At 43.8% G+C, this 16367-nt stretch overlaps 1 protein-coding gene across 1 annotated transcript in view; it reads left to right on the top strand.

The window, feature by feature from the left end:
* LOC129381893 (uncharacterized) overlaps positions 1-12490 on the top strand; it is a 69793-nt gene extending 57303 nt beyond the window's left edge. Inside the window, exon 3 of the transcript XR_011890427.1 lies at positions 12407-12490. The gene's annotated coding sequence lies outside the window, so the exon portion shown is untranslated. The remainder of the gene's footprint in view (positions 1-12406) is intronic.
* The last annotated feature ends 3877 nt before the right edge of the window (positions 12491-16367 follow it).

Here is a 16367-nt window from a genome sequence, read left to right as displayed (position 1 = left end):
GGACGGCATCAAAGATGGCTTGGTGGCATGGGCAAGGCACATAATGACAAAAACGTCCGGTCCACGTATCACAAACAAGGAGCATGACGCAGTGAAGAAGCAGATATCTCATGTGAAGCAAATGGTGCTCGGTGTCAACACTGGGCGGTAGCCATGGCCTAGAAGTCGTTTACAGGTCGGCTGTGGTCCGTTGCATGGGGAGCGGCGCAACCTAGAAAGTGTGTCGACAACGGCGTTGGATTTTCCGCTGACATGACGAATATCGCTGGTGAATTCAGAAATGTAGACGAGCTGTCTGATATTGCGGGGAGCATAGTAGATGCCACTTGTAGCTAGGGTGGAAGTAAGTGGTTTATTTATGGCCGGTAAGGTCATGGAAGGGGCGTCCCTCAGGAATATGTTAAGAATGCTTCACAGCCAAATTGATGGCATGCAACTGTCTGGCGAATGTGCTGTAGCGGCGCTCACACGGTGCAAGCTTTTTGGAAAAGAAGGCGATGGGCTGCCAAGCACTAGCAACAAACTGCTGCAAGACTGCATTGACTGCAGTGCCTGATGGGTCAACCACGAAAAATGTTGTGGCGTCGCATTTTGGAGTGGACGAGGAGGGTCGTACCGGCAATGGCTTCTTTCACGCCTCTGAACGTGTATTCAGCAGTGTCGTTCCAGGGAGTATTCGGTGTTTTGAGGCCAGAGAGAAAGTCTTGTAGAGGCTGCAGTGTATTGGCACAGAGGAATGACATTGCGGTAATAGTTCGAGAGGCCAAGGAATTCGCACAGTTGCCTGCTGGTGGATGGCTGAGGAAACTCGTGGGTGGATGTTATGCGGGTCAGTAGTGGACAAATACTATGTGCGTTAATGTGATGGTTGAAGAAATCCAACTCGTAATGCCGACCTTGGTCTTTGGACCGTTAACGACAAGGCCAAACTTGCCGAGTCTTGCGAGCCATTGACGCAGATGGAGCTTATGAACTTCGGCAGGGGTGCTGTAGACGAGGATGTCATGAAGATAAGCAAAGCAGCACGTCAAGCCGCGTGATGCTTGGTTAATGAAATGCTGAAAGGTCTGGGCCACGTTACGAAGACCGAAAGGCATAGAAAGATATTCGAACAGGCTGAAGAGTGTTCTAATTGAGGTCTTGTGAATATCTGAGGGTTACACAGAATTCATCTGGTAGGCTCTCATCAGGTTGACCTTGCTAAAAATGGTGCAACCATGCAGTGCCGACATAAAGCCCTGAGTGTCAGGTATATGGTACTGGTCCGGGACAGTGGCCTTGTTGAGATCACGGTAATTGCCACAGGGGCACCAGTAACAGGTATCCTTGGCCACCATATGGAGTGGCGAGGCCCAAGGACTGGAGGAGGGACGAATGAAGTCAAGGTCAAGCATGTGTTCAAACTCCTCATTTGCAACAGTTTGATGATCTGGCAAGAGGTGATGAGCCTGAGGTGACATGGGAGGGCCAGTCATGACGATATGATGTGTCATGCTGTGAGCGACCGAGTACTGAAAGGAGGGGGGGTCGGAAGACATCTGAAAACTCGGCATGGACAGTTGACCAAGGGTTGTGATTAGCAGTGTGCACCTGGAGAAGCCGAAGTGGTGGAGCGCAACAGGAAGCTCCTTGGACGGCTAAGCTCATCTTGGAGTCCAAGATGTGGCTGTGCCACAAGTCGACGATGAGATAGTAGTGCCAAAGAAAGTTGGCTCCGATGATGGGCTGGTGTACGGCTTCGATGACAAAGATCCAGGGAAAGGTCTGTCTGAGGCCTATGTCAAGAGTCGCCAACTTTTGTCCGTAGGTCCGGACGGTCGATCTGTTGACTGTGGTAAGAGAAGGCGAGTTGGGAGGATGGCGGTGCTGAGCCAACATCAGAGGAAGGATGCAAATCTCTGCGCCAGTGTCAACAAGATAGCGGATTATTCTGACGTGGTCGGTGACGTGCGAAAGGTGGGGCAGGGAACAGTGGTCTGGGGCAGGGAACAGTGGTCACTTTCAGGGTTCAGCCTAACCGTTTCCCACATAGCAGCAGGGCTAGAGCCATAGCAACGGTGGTACCAGCAAAGCCTAAAAGGAGGAGGAGAATGGCGTTAAAGTGACTGGGGCTTGGGCGGCAAGGCCATCACGAAAAACGTGGCCAGCGTGTTCGGATGGCAGCGATCTCACCTGTCAGGCTACTTGCTGTGTGAGCTCCTTGTTAACTTTGAAGAGACGTGCATAGCGTTTGCCAGCGGCTGTGCCGTGGGACGGAGCGTTAGGACGACGATGTACTGTGGCTACGGAGAGAGAACCAACATCCATAATCTTGTCGGCCAATTGGACCAGAGATTCCAGTGTCGAGAATGAAGATGCAGTCAGGATCATGTGCACCTACAGTTCAAGGCGCTGCAGGAAAGGTTCATGGAGAAGTGCGCTGTGACTTGAAGGGGCCAGGTCTCCAGCCAAAGCTTTCATGCAACACAATAAGTCGGTAGGGTTGCGTTCACCGAGCACCTCCATTGTAAGAAGTTGCTGTAATCAATGCTGCTTCATTTTCAAAGGTGTGCTGGATGATCGCCGCCTTAAGGTTGTCATAGGGGCAGTGGACAAGTGGGGAGTTTAGAACATCGTGAACAATCGCATCAGTAGTAAGTGGAAGTACTCCAGCTGTGAACTCGGGCGGCAACTACGGAACAAGCATTCGATTGTAAAAAACCAAAGTTCTGAGTCCGATGACCAGAACTGTGGGAGCTTAAGTGTGGAGACCTCGGTATCGCAGGGTAGTAGCGCTGGCAGCAGTACTTGATCGGGAGAATTTGAGGCCATGGCTGACTGGATAGAAGTCAGATTGCGACGACAACGGGGCTCAAGTGCCCTGCGGTGGTAGCTCCAGCGAAGCAGCTGAGGCACCCACAGATAAGAGCGATGACATGAGATCTCGAGTCACCAATTTTTGGTAGAAGAAAAACCAGACAGATGCTTGCCCATGGCGTCCACAAATTATATTTTAGTCGAGCCAGCTCAACTTGGCTGAACCCTGATTTCGCCGATTCCACCACGCTCGCACCGTCAGTGTGCTGGGCGTGTTCTTGACGTATCTTGTGACCGGACCATTATGGCACGTAGTAGTGTGCTACAAGCTTAATCTGTAATCTGCCAGGTGATCTTATATTCCTAAACTTGCCTATAATGTTCCCAAGCAACCTTTCTTTTAAGCATTTATGAAATATCAATTTGTTCTCAATGGCTGCAATCGCCAAACATAATTCTATAATTACATAATTAAGTACTATCCAACATACACTTGCCCTCTGGCTGGATGTGCATGGAATAGATGTTTCATTTGCTCACCCTTTCTAGACTTGACCGTGGCAGTGTAATCAATGGATCAGCACATTTCTTTATGCTCTGCATGCCTGACACTGGGCAGCAGTGTGGCCTTGAATATGCTAGATTATGTCAAAGATGTGCCGCGCAAATATTTTCAAACTTCAAACGGAAATCAAATAGTTGTTGCTTCTCCTTTCGTATTCCATTTGAGAAGTCTCTAAATGAAAGTTTATAATGTTCACTTTTCTTGAATACGTAAAGAACTTTACTTATTGGAGTCTTAATTGACAGAGAACAATGAAAATGAGTACCATTCCGAATTACACTTCTTCAGGGAAGCTGCAGTTGCTGCACCAGTTCCCGAGTGAATGCACGTTGCAGATATAAATTTGGCCAAATGGTTCCCAGTGGTTCATTCTGCATGGCTCACTTTTAGCAGAATGTATGCAAATTTGTGGTCTCAACACATGCAAAACAATTTATTATTTAGCCAATTGCACCATAGTGTTGCCCCTTTAAAATGATATGCAGTGCTATGGGATTGCTCTTCTCTTTGAAGAAACTTGACATTCTATGTGCGTCTGGTGACATTCTCTTCCATAATTAATTGCTGACATTGTCACAGTGCACGAAGTAACTTAAGGCAGTTTTTTTCCATTTACAAGCTCTGCAGTGGAGTGTATGTCAGTTTACAAAGAATGTTGCATGCATTTAGATATGTCTGTAATTAAGCCATGTAAATACAGCCTATAAGCCTTTCTTTTAGGAGGCCGACTCCAGGCAAGCTACATGTCATTCTGTTTAGAAATAAAATATTAGGTTCGAGTTCTGGAGACTTTTTCTCAAATACAATAGACTTCCGTTATTTCAACTCTGTTTAATTCAATATTTTGGTTAATTTGATCCCTGCCGAGAATCTATACCAGCTGTCATGCGTTTCTATGCATTCACGGTTCTCTTATTTCGGCCCTAAGCTTAGCTTTCGCCAGATAATTCGAACTTAAGAAGTCTACAGGCACATGACTGACCCCTATGGAGAACTAGGTTGATAAGTGAGAAAGCGCCATGGTACAAGGAAGTACTTGTTTGCCAATTCAGAAGACGCACTTACCGCACTCACTCTTACCTCTTGACTGGGAGGGATCCTTCAACTTGTAATAAGTGCAGCAATGATGTCCAAGTCCTCCACATACTTATTCAATGCCCTGCAGTAGAAGCAGAAAGCAAAAAGTATTTCCCTTGTGCATAGTGCAACAACATAGCGGTACACCTTTCATTTTTTTCTTAACAATGAACCGTTTTTTAATCTACAAATCGTCTTCAAGTTTTAATTGAAACAGACACTCTGAAAATCATTTGTCCAGGTAGTTTTAGCATGTCACTAATAGCCCTTGTATGCAGGAGCTCTTTTGAAGCTCTGATATCCCTCTTACATTTTGTCGCATTAGGAAGGAAGAAGGTAGGAATAGACTGAAAGACAGGGAGGTTAACCAGTTGGTGGTGGTGGTGTTGCAGCATGGGGGTTAGCCAGTTCTCGGACCGGCTGGCTAGCATGTGCTGTGGAAAGGCGGTAAGGGGATTAAAAAACAATACAAAGAATGTTACGAAAAAGTCAAAATAGCTAAATTTGTTGCATTATGTTTTCATGAAATGCAGTTGCAATACCCCATGTCACTAACTAGTCAGTGTCATTATTTTAGTAGCTTTATCTTTTATGCTATTTGCAGCGACAGACTTTTTTATGCCCTTTTACAGCCATGCCACATCTGCCATAAAGAATACATCGACCACGGCATCAACGCTTCATCTAACATTGCCATTTTTCATGGCGCTCTTTGCCACACGTGGAAGAAGTGTTTGACGGCCCTTGTGCCATCAAATGCCACAGATCATCATCTGTGCGATTGCTACCTGTGGTAGTGTTGTTTGGCACACAATAATATCTGATCTTTTTCGATCAGGCTGATGTTCTCATTGCTTCTAGTTCCTTGCGTGGGTGCATTTTTTAAACCTTTTTTTCAGTATTATTCTGTTTCAGCCATTTCATTACATTTTCGTACATAGCATTTCTTGATGGTAATTTATTGTTCATAGACAGGAATAAAAATTCAGTTAGCTTAATCTGTTTTAGTGCATGAAATAAATGCTCATGTTTGATGAATGTGCATTGCTTATTCTTGTTGATACAGTAATGCATGTTAACTTAATGACTTTGAGATACCTTACCTGAGCATAGCACTAGAGCATTTCTTGAGATGATATTGCCACGTGGTGGCGACATTAAAGAACACAGTAGCAATACTGTGAAAGACAAAACTAACTTTTATTGGGCGAACCTGTGCCCACAAAAACAGGCTACACTTATAGCACAACGATAGTGGCGAACACGGTCGGCGATCGTCGAAAACCTGACCAGTGGGTCAAGCACGTCAGCTTTTGTAGATCAGTCGAATGTTCCAGAGTAACCGCTGGGACCCGCGTGTCTTCTACAAAGTTCTATGCTATTCGCATTGCGTATACATGCAATCAGATTACACAACCTTCGGTGACAGACAGCGGTTGGAACCATTGATAACCTTCCAGAAACTTCCTATACATGCAGGCGCGTCCTGTGCTGCATAATAACATTTGTTAAGCGGTGAAACGTGTTCACCCGAGAAAGATAAACATGTGCACATGTCAATATGCTAAATACGTTGTGTTGACACCAAGGCAGGGAAAAATTTTAACTTAACCAATATTTCGAGATATCAAACTTCAAGTTAATGAAGGCTTACTGTATTTTCATGCTTGCACTTACAGTATGTTTAGCCATTTATCCCACTGGCGGCTCCAAGAGAAGTTGGACGATGGCACTTGGAAGTTCGTTTGTTATTGTCATTGAATGCACTTCCTATGACACACTTGTCAGCAATTTAAGGTTTTAGCAAAGCGTTAGGATCCATGAGCTCACTCCATTTCTACATTGCAACGGCTATGGTACTGACAGTTCTGCTGACACTGGCATATAATTTTTCTCTAGTAATATTTCTTTGAAATGCCTCAAAGATTTGTTTTTGGTATTAATAAAAGTAATTGAATTGAGTTCATGCACAATAGAGAACTTATTCTTTTTTTAAACATAGTATTATTTTTGCAATATTTTATCTGATTATTTTTCTGTGCTCCCTGGAAGTGGGGAAATTGTGCAAGGCTTGGGGTTAAGATGAAGCCCGGGAGAGAGCTATAAGATAAGCTATACATGGCTTATAAAAAATATAAGCAGAATAAAAGCATTTCTTCAAGCTGTATCATTTAAATAAAAAATTTAATCCTAAGTGTTGTTATAGAGAGCTTTGGTAACAGGCATCCACACATGCGAAGAAAATTGCCGCAAATTACAATAATGCCAAGGCACTTGCATCCTTTGAATTCTTGTGCATCAGCACACAAAATTTGGCCGAAATTGAGCCACACTAGCTACAAACAACTTTTTTTGCACAAGTACTAGTATAAACAGTGTAAGATTGAAAAGAAAGAGGGAAATAAAGTTGAAAGTTCATAACATGGTACTACTGGTTGCATATGATCTTTGACTGAAATTTGCAGAGAATGCAGAACAGTCTTTTCCAGTTGAGCATTCTCCTGCTGTGTCAGTAGTATCCTGATAAACCTTGTGAACTTACCTTTCCAGCCAGGCTTTCTTTGCTGCACTCTGATAAGAATTTAGCTTCAGCTCTGTGAGTTCGAGATTCTTTCAATCCTTCTCTAGTTGCTCAGATCTAACAATTCCTGAGTTGGCAGGATAACCAACTCCTGTAGAACCTCCTCAAAGCCTATGTCGCACAACGATATGGCTTTAGAAGTGGTTATCTCCACAGCATGAATCCAATTCCTTGTGCCACAGTCACCGAATCTTGCTGCTGCAAGCCTCAGCCAAATATTGTGGTTTGCCCTAAATGCAGCAAAATAGCAGATTTTTGCTCGTCAGCCTCTCACGTGTAGGATGCACAGCCTGTGCCTGAGAACTGGTGAAAAGTGAAGAATCAACTCTTGTCGACTCTGCCAGGACTAGTGCTGGCTTGTTGTTACACCAGCAAAGCTCGTGATGTAGGCAATAGTTGTGTTTGTTGTGAGCCTCATCTGTAGAGCATGAATGAAATTATGAACCTCCTCAGCCTACCATTCCCCCATTAGAATAATCTTTCGCAGTATTCTTGCTGGAGCAATGTCTTAACATTCTTGCACATAGAAGTAGGATGTTGAAGCATAAATACAGAATCAAAATCTAGAAACATTATTTTGCAGAACAAAAATGTCATTTTTTGGTTTGCAGCTCTCCTTAATCAGCCCAGTTACACATTGAGATAGATGATAGATTTCCAGACGAACACCTCACACGTAGTTTACATTAGGCTCGACAATGCCTGTTGTCCTGCATGTTTTGGGAGGGTAACAGGGCAATAGTATACTATGACAGATTATTAGATGCATTCCCCAGAATTACCTGAGTGCAATGCTTGCACTGAGCTGAGCCAGATTATACACTGCGAGAAGACATTTTGGGCTTAGTTGCTCTGCGAGATTAGTGTAATATTTTTCTTCGGTTTACATTATTTATGAATGCATTTGTTAAGGTCATTGGCAGCTTTAGACTTAGCAATACATGATGTCTCATCGTGAAACAGCTCAAATTATGAGAACATAGGGAAATAATGCTACAGCAGCATTTGACCATTGATCTTGGTTGTGTGTTTAGATTACGGGCAGAGATATGTACAGTGGAAGCAGAACCCAGTTTCAAGAAACTCTGTATCAGGTTGCCATATGTTACACACAGAAATATTACTTTGCTGTGTCTTTTTATATAGGAAATAGCTTGGAAAACAACTATATAACCACCATTAAACCATGAACTAGGTGTTACTCTCTTACACTCAAAATTAAAATGCAGCTCACATCTTGATTGTGTGTAGCAGTGTCTGTGGGTCTGATAATTATGCTTCAGATCCTGTTCATTGTTCATAACACTTTGTTTCCCTCTTTCTCTCACTAGCTGTGTGCCACTGTTGGATGGAGTGTGTCATGTGACCCCCACCGTCTACCAACTTGACGATATGCGATGTTACTGTTTATTCGGGGCATCTTTGTGACTGGTCTACAGTGTTCTAGAAGGGGCAGTGGGCTCACTGTCGTATCCCTGCGCCGCTCCGCCGCGGCGCACTCAGCGTCGACTTCCCGCATGCCCGCCAGGGGCGCTGACGCATGTTTCACCTGAAAAACTTCTCATGCCTCGTGTTGCGGTTGCGGTGGTGCGCTCGGTACAGCTCGGTTGGTTCGGCGTTGTCGGCGCTCGACTGCAAATACCGCCGGCGTTGTATGCGTGGCAATATCTCTCTGTGCCTGTGCTGTGCTTGGTGCTTGGCTCAATGTGCAGTGTGTGTGCGTGAGAATGCCTGGCCGCCGTCGAAATTACTGTTTCGAGCCCGGGTGCCGGACTGGATACAGTCGTGCGTCGATCACGACCAGCACATAGAGAGGAACGACTCTCGGATAACTTATATCTGTCTGGATATGTCGCACGAAAGTGCGTAACGAAAACCAACTGCCAGGATTGCATGAATGCGCTAACCGTGTCGTCCGAAGATCAGAATCCTGGGCTTGCTGTGTTGACACTGCACAGGGATAGAGGCGGGCTTCTCTACCCACGTGGAACACTTTTTTCGTTTGTAAAAATGCTTGAAGACATGTTTACTGAATGCTTCAGCAAAAAACTACATGCTGATAGCATCTTGGATGTGCTTAGTCTGGTGAAAGCAAAGTGCGCGCACAAAATTGGTTGCAGTGAGCATTCAGCCCAACTCACCAAGAATGTAATAAGCTTTTATATTACAGCGCGGCTCCATTTTTTTACAAAGGGCATTTAACTCGTAAAAACACGAGAGAAGGAAAACAATCATGCACAGGAAGATCGCGAAAACTTCCTGAGGCGAGTCTGCAAGTGCATGTTTATATCAATTTGTAAACATCTCCACTTATAAACGTTCAGCCTTCTTGAGCCTGACTTTTCTGGTCCACATTCCTCCCTTGTTTCTTTGTAAATAAACATTGCATAAATGTACCTGGATTTTTTATTTCCTTTATATATGCTGTGTCGTGTTACAGTGCGAACGATGTCATGCATATAAATCATGAGCTTAACACTTGAAAAACCGATTATCTAATGTTAAGTGTCGTGGTAAAAATTTTGCTTTGTAGCGCGCATTCCCGCTGCAGGCCAGCGATTACGAAAAAAAAAGGCAATGCTAAAATTCTGTCCAATATGACTGCTGCATTAGCGAAACCACATTGCACATTTTAATAGCAGGAAATAAAAGAGGATCGTCCGTTGCTTCGCGCCCTGTATATGCGTTAATAGCCAGGCGCGCTCATCCGCGCTTCCGGTACAAGACATCGCCTACGCTCCGTAGATCAGCCACAGCGGCGGTAATTTTTTTCTCTGTACACTGATAAGACGCACCAGAACAAGTGTCGCGCATTGCACATCGTGAGTGTTGCATTTCTTTCGGGAACTGCAGCAATGCGCGGTACCCGTTCTACTCCGACATGGCAGCGAGTTTCAGGTGACGCTGCGAACCGCGCCACCTGTCGGCGGCGACACGAAGTGCATCAAGCGCCGCCACCATGTGAGCGCACTGCCTCCTAGAACACTGTAGATTGGTCCCTTCGATGGCATATTTTTTTGCACACAATATTTGTTGAAAATCTTTTTCTGCTAGGCTCGTGTATATATTACTTCTAGGTTCTTCCTTGGAGTTTGTTGGGGTTAATATTCTGTTTCAGGGCCTTTTCATTGTCTTATGTAGGCATTCCTTTATGCATAGTGGTCCATAGTAGTACTTTGGTGATTGGCTGCTAAGGACAAGGTTGTGGGATCGAATCCCGGTCACGGTGGCTGCATTTCGATGGAGGTGAAATGTGAAAACACACGTGTACTTAGATTTAGGTGCACATTAAAGAAACCCAGATGGTCCAAATTATTCCGGAGTCCCCCACTATGGCGTATCTCATTTTTTTTACAGTACTCATTTAGTGCTTAACGTTGATTAAGAATTCTGTTTGCCAAGTCTGTTTCAATGCATAAGTAATTGGCCAGTGAATCTTATAGCATTCTTAACTCTTCTTAATGTTTTAAACCTTACACTTGTACATGTAATCTTTCAGTATCATTAGCATGTTATTGTTTTGGTGCTCCAACAAAACTTGAGTTATCTCACTTGGAAGTTCACTTAGTTAATAAATCTTAATTACACAACGGTATGAAAAAAAAACAAATTCAGTCAAATTTATATCATGCTAAATATAATTTAATTCTTTATTTTCAACTTTTTTTACAGTATGCCTTCTTTGATACCTTTAGAAGACTCATCCCCATGTTACCACAGTTGCAGCACTACAGTACAATTGCAGATTCAAGACATTGTTTATTTTACTATCAGTTGTACTGAGTATAGTACGTTTTCTTTTTGCTTTGTTTTATGGGATATGTTTATATAGATACATACTAAAGGTGACTTATACATAAAATGTATTTATTGCTGAGACGACAGTGCTAGGACATTGCAAGCAAAGCATTTTTATGCCACCTGGTTTTTCTTTCTGTAGATTACCTTTCCTGTTCTGGTGTTTTTCCCAATTTCTAATTTTATTGCATTTGTTTGAGAACAGCCATGTTTTTATACAGCAGTCAGTGAGACTAGCTTTTTCATGCTTTGTTTTCATTTTTAATGTGTTGCATAATGTGTGGGTTTTTTTTTTCTTATACACATATGCATCTGCGTGGCCATCTCCTGCTCACCAGCAACCAAAGTATTACAAGCTTCTGATTTTTGTGCTCATTTTGTGTACTGCCTGTCTTGAGTTAAACTAGTTCCTGCACAGCAAAACTATATATCTGGAGAAGAGTACGCATTTGGGCTGGTTGGTTCATGATTACGAGCAATAAAATACTGTGCTAAACAACAGGACGAGGGGAGGGACACAGACAACAGCGCTGTTGTCTGTGTCCCTTCACTCGTCCTGTTGTTTAGCACTGTTTTTTATTACTTATATATCTGGGTCAGCCTCCTTGTGAAGGTAGCATGATTGTTGTCTTCATCAGACACTTTATCTCCGTATGTGTTCAGGTTGCTCAGATCTTCGATTCTTAAGAAAAAAAAGTATACCACAATAATGTAGCTGAATAATGGTTACGAACAACAGCATTGCTCGAGCAACATCCAGACCACAGATTGCAGTTGTTATGACCGTTGAACATGGGTGTGTTTTCTAGATGTTCCAGATGTCAAGCAGAGTTGTGTACAGTGTACTGTTGAACCCTGTTGTAGTAATGTGTCTAACAGCCACCACCCACGATGCATGTTCTGCCAAGAGAAATATTGTTACAGAGTGTTTTGCAGTAATAGCAGAGAGAATACCTTCCATAAAATGGCAAAATAGTGCTAATAACGCTGTGCACTCGAACGAAAGTAATTGGTATCAGTTCAAAGGCTGTATTGTGCTAGCATTCTCATCATCTGAGGAACCATATACTGTGTTGCTTCTTGCATTTAAAAGCCAGTTCTTGCTCTTGTATGGTCCTATATAAAGCAGATACTTCAAGCGTATGTATTTGTGATGCCAGCAGCTATGTTTCTCAGTGACGGGCTTATGTACCATACTGCTTGCTTGGCATTGGACTTCAGGCTTCTTAAAGAGAAAAACTGGAAACGCTGCAGCAGCAGCTTGCAATAATACACTTCCTGTCCTCTCTCTTTATCATGTTTCTTACAAATCTAATGTTTTTTTTCTTTGGAAATATGTGTGTGAATTTCACCAACTGGACCATTTGGAAACCACACATAAATATATTGGGCAAATCAAAAATAGTCAACGAGCAACGCTCTGTTTGGCCTGATCTAAAATGGCCTTCAACACTTCTTCAATAAAGAAAAAAAGCAATCATTAGTATTAGTATCTATGTTGTGTTTTTTTCATGGGCGTTTCGTAACTACAATTCTGTTTTCAAATGAAAAGCATTACTATGGTAACCTGTTCTAATTTATTTATGCAGCATGGAAGACTTCCAGCTATCAAGCTGCAACTATGAAAGGTGACAAGTCACATCAGGGATGCCGCCACCACTGTAACTTCTGTGACTATAAGACTGATAATGTATGTCATCTGAAAAGACACAACATGCGTCATACAGGCGAGCGGCCGTTTGAATGCCATTTGTGCCCTCAGAGATTCTCACGAAAGTACAATCTCAAGGTACACCTGCGCACTCACAATGGGGAGAGGCCATTTCAGTGCCCTTCATGCGCTCGGAGCTTCTCACTTAAGCGCAATCTTACTGATCACCTGCGTATCCACACAGGCGAGAGGCCATTTCAGTGCCCTTCATGCCCTCGGAGCTTCTCACTTAAGCGCAATCTTACTGATCACCTGCGTATCCACACAGGCGAGAGGCCACTTCATTGCCACTTATGCCTTAAGACCTTTATATTTAAAAGCAACCTAAATAAGCACCTCAGCCATCACAAGGGCAAGTGACCCTTTCAATGCTAGTTCTGCTTTCAGAGCGTTTTTGTAAACAGCACATTTTTCTTCTCATTCTACAACACTTTGCAAATGTTAAAGAAGTTGTGTAAGACAAATGTCAAGCTGTGGGTCTAGTATCAAAGGTATGCCTTTATCATTACCACTTGAGTATTCTTATACATGTAATAAACTTCTGCAATGTTGACTGTGCTGTTAGTGTGCATGCATGGCTTCATGCTATTCTGTGATAGCACTTGCTTATGCATGCACCGAGTTTACTTGATTGTATTTGTCTGATTTTGATGGGTGGCTATTAAGAGGCAACTGCCACAAAATAAACGATCCTTGATCTGGCAGCCTACATGTGGCTGTTTCTTCGATACTGCATTCTCAGTCGCCGGGCATGGTGTAGCAACGGCAATGAGAAATGTATGAACATGTTGAAAAACAAGTGCTCTGCTGCTTGAGTAGGGTCATAAGAAATACCAGCATTTGACGACGGCAAAGACAATAAGTGGACTTCGTACGTCATTCGCATGGAGTTCTATTTCGAAGGTAACAGTATTGCAGAGGATGCACAGAAGAGAATGCGTCTTTTTTCGGCTCTTGGATCAAACTGAAGTCCTCAGTGGGTGATGTTCTTGTTCCAAGGTGAACCAGTTCACCTGCAATGAGGTGATTGAAAATTCTGGAGGACTTCTAGGACCTCAAGCTCAATGGTATTGCAGAAAGCTTCACATTTTTTACTCGTGTCCAAAATGAAGACAAATCAGCCCAGAAATGTACTATCGGGCTCCGACAACAAGCTGACAAATCTAACTTTGGGGACATGTTGGGCCTAATTCTAAGGGACACGATTGTATGTGGAATCCGGAGCAAAATATTAGAGAGAGCAATGATTTCTCATGGAAGTTTGACCTTGCAGGAAACAGAATGGTGCTGGCAGCAGGAGCTGTGGGTAAACTCGTCAACTCATGATGACCGTTGACGTGAAGACTGAACCAAACTGCATAAGCTGATGGACAGGCAAACTATACGAAGCACAAACCGGCAAAAATTAAAGTGTGCAGAAGGTGTCGAGTGTGGGAAAAAGGGGCATATATCTGTAGAGCATAGGGTAAGCTTCAAGAAACAGAAGACCTTAACTTTAATCGGAAACCCCGATGAAAATGGTTGATGTTCTCAACTGTTCACAATCGCCGAAAGCCAAGCGTCTCAGCTGAGTTAACAAAATCATCCATCCAGTGTGGCGAAAGTTCGTCTATGGAAGTGTTAATCTAGTCGTAGAAGTAGACACTGGGGTGCCATTACACGTCATTCCTTGCGATGTGTACAACACACAATGCGCAATGTGGCATCAAACTGAAGAGACGGACCTGAGGTTGCCCCACTAGCTGAGACCACTGCCTATTGCTGGTAGCCAGTATTTACAGTTTCCTGCAAGTGCAAGACACAGACTGCCTCTATCATCATAATTCATCATTCAGGGCCCTGTTTACACAGTCGCAACCTCATTCGAGCACTTAACAACCCAGGTTCTACAGTCCTGATCCTGAACAGTACCAGTAGACGAGATGAAAAAAGCTCAAAGAATTTTGGCGGAGTGTAAAGATGTCTTCAAGCCAGAAGTAGGCCAATTCAATGTTCTGCCCGTTCACCTGTACATCAAAGGAGGAGCTGTTCCGAAGTTTGTCAGGCTGAGGCCACTGTCGTACACAAAGGGAGACAAGGTAACTGAAAAGCTGTAAAGGCTAGTGAAGTCCGGCATGCTTTCTCCAACCGGTTATTGGGAATGGGCTACGCCAATTGTGCCAGTGCTGAAGAAAGACAGGTCTGCCAGGATCTGTGGCGAGTACAATCTAACGGTGTATGCAGCATGTGTCATTGAACAATATCCACTTCCAGTCATCGACGATACTTTTTCAGTACCGCACAAGGGAGGCATCTACAGCACCTTAGATCTACCCGACACCTATAACCAGATTCCATTAGATGAGAGCTAAAGACGTTGATGACTATCAGTACCCACAAAATGTTTTGCTACAACCACCTTCACCCGGCGTGGTTGCTCAGTGGCTATGGTGTTAGGCTGCTGAGCACGAGGTCGCAGGATCGAATCCTGGCCACGGCGGCCGCATTTCGATAGAGGCGAAATGCGAAAACACCCGTGTACTTAGATTTACGTGCACATTAAAGAACCCCAGGTGGTCGAAATTTCCGGAGTCCTACACTACGGCGTGCCTCATAATCAGAAAGTGGTTTTGGCACTTAAAACCCTATAATTTAAATTTTAACAACCACCTACCTTTTGGAGTGTTTACGCACCAGCTATCTTTCAGTGCACTATGGAAAATATGCTTGGCTGTCGAACAAGCATACAAGCACTTCCATGATTTATCTTCCATCACTATTCTTAAAATACTAGTGTCACAGCGCTAAAATCTATTGCGAATTTTCCTAGACTAGAAACGAGGTGTCAGGTGTCCAGGCTCATTCTATATCACAAATTTTATCATGCTTTGATTGGTAGCAGCGTCATATCGTCAGCTCATCGCCATTCATCCCGGACCAATCATTCAAAGTCAGTATACCCCCGCATGTGCACACATCATCCCATCTTCATTCGTTTTTTGCACATACAGCGAGAGACTGGAATGATCTGCCTGAAGAAGCGGCTGACCACTCCAGTGTGACTGCGTTCAGGATTGCCATCGAACACATTTTTCTTTGAAGCTGCCCAACCCTCATGTAAAACCACCCTCCAGGGGCATTTGATGAATAAATAAATATGGATGACTTCCTCGTGGCAGAAGGGAAAAGCAACAGTGTATCAATCTAAGGCACTCCCCCAGCATTCCCATGCAGGAGGATAGGTGTTCCTTCATGAAGTCGGAAGTGTCTTAGCTGGCACACAAGATCACCAGTGAGGGACTTCATTCACTGTATAGCCTGGAAGCTGTGATGAAAGCATCAAGTCAGAAGAATATGAGCGAGCTGCGTTCTTACATTGGTGTGCTCACTTATTACAGCAGTTTCCTTCCGAGCGTGGCAATGATGCTTGTTTCGTTGTGCGACTTACTGAAGAAGGATTGCCATTGGAAATGGTCATCGAAGCACCAACAGTCCTTTGAGTGTTCCATCATGCCAGAATGCTCACACATATTGACAATGCTAAGTCACTGTGCCTCGAGTGCGACGCAACTCTACATTGTATAGGAGCAGTCTTTCCCGTGGCATGGCCCCCATTGACAAACCTATAGGTTTCCGCCTGCAAACACTGATCGAAGCCGAACGAAGTTATTCACAGCTCACGTGGAAGGCCTTAACATTGGGGTTCGGAATAACCAAGTTACGTGACATTAGTTCAATTCGTCACTGTATAGCGGGACACACCAACTGGCACATAGTTTCTTCAAACAGCAGTGCCTACCCTGTCACACATCTATAGTATACAGTGACCCATGTCGGTGTGAAAGAGATTCATTGAAGAG

Source organism: Dermacentor andersoni, chromosome 10 (genome assembly GCF_023375885.2).
Source record: "Dermacentor andersoni chromosome 10, qqDerAnde1_hic_scaffold, whole genome shotgun sequence".
In the NCBI taxonomy this organism is placed as follows: Eukaryota; Metazoa; Arthropoda; class Arachnida; order Ixodida; family Ixodidae; genus Dermacentor; species Dermacentor andersoni.
This window is presented reverse-complemented; position numbering and strand designations above follow the sequence as displayed.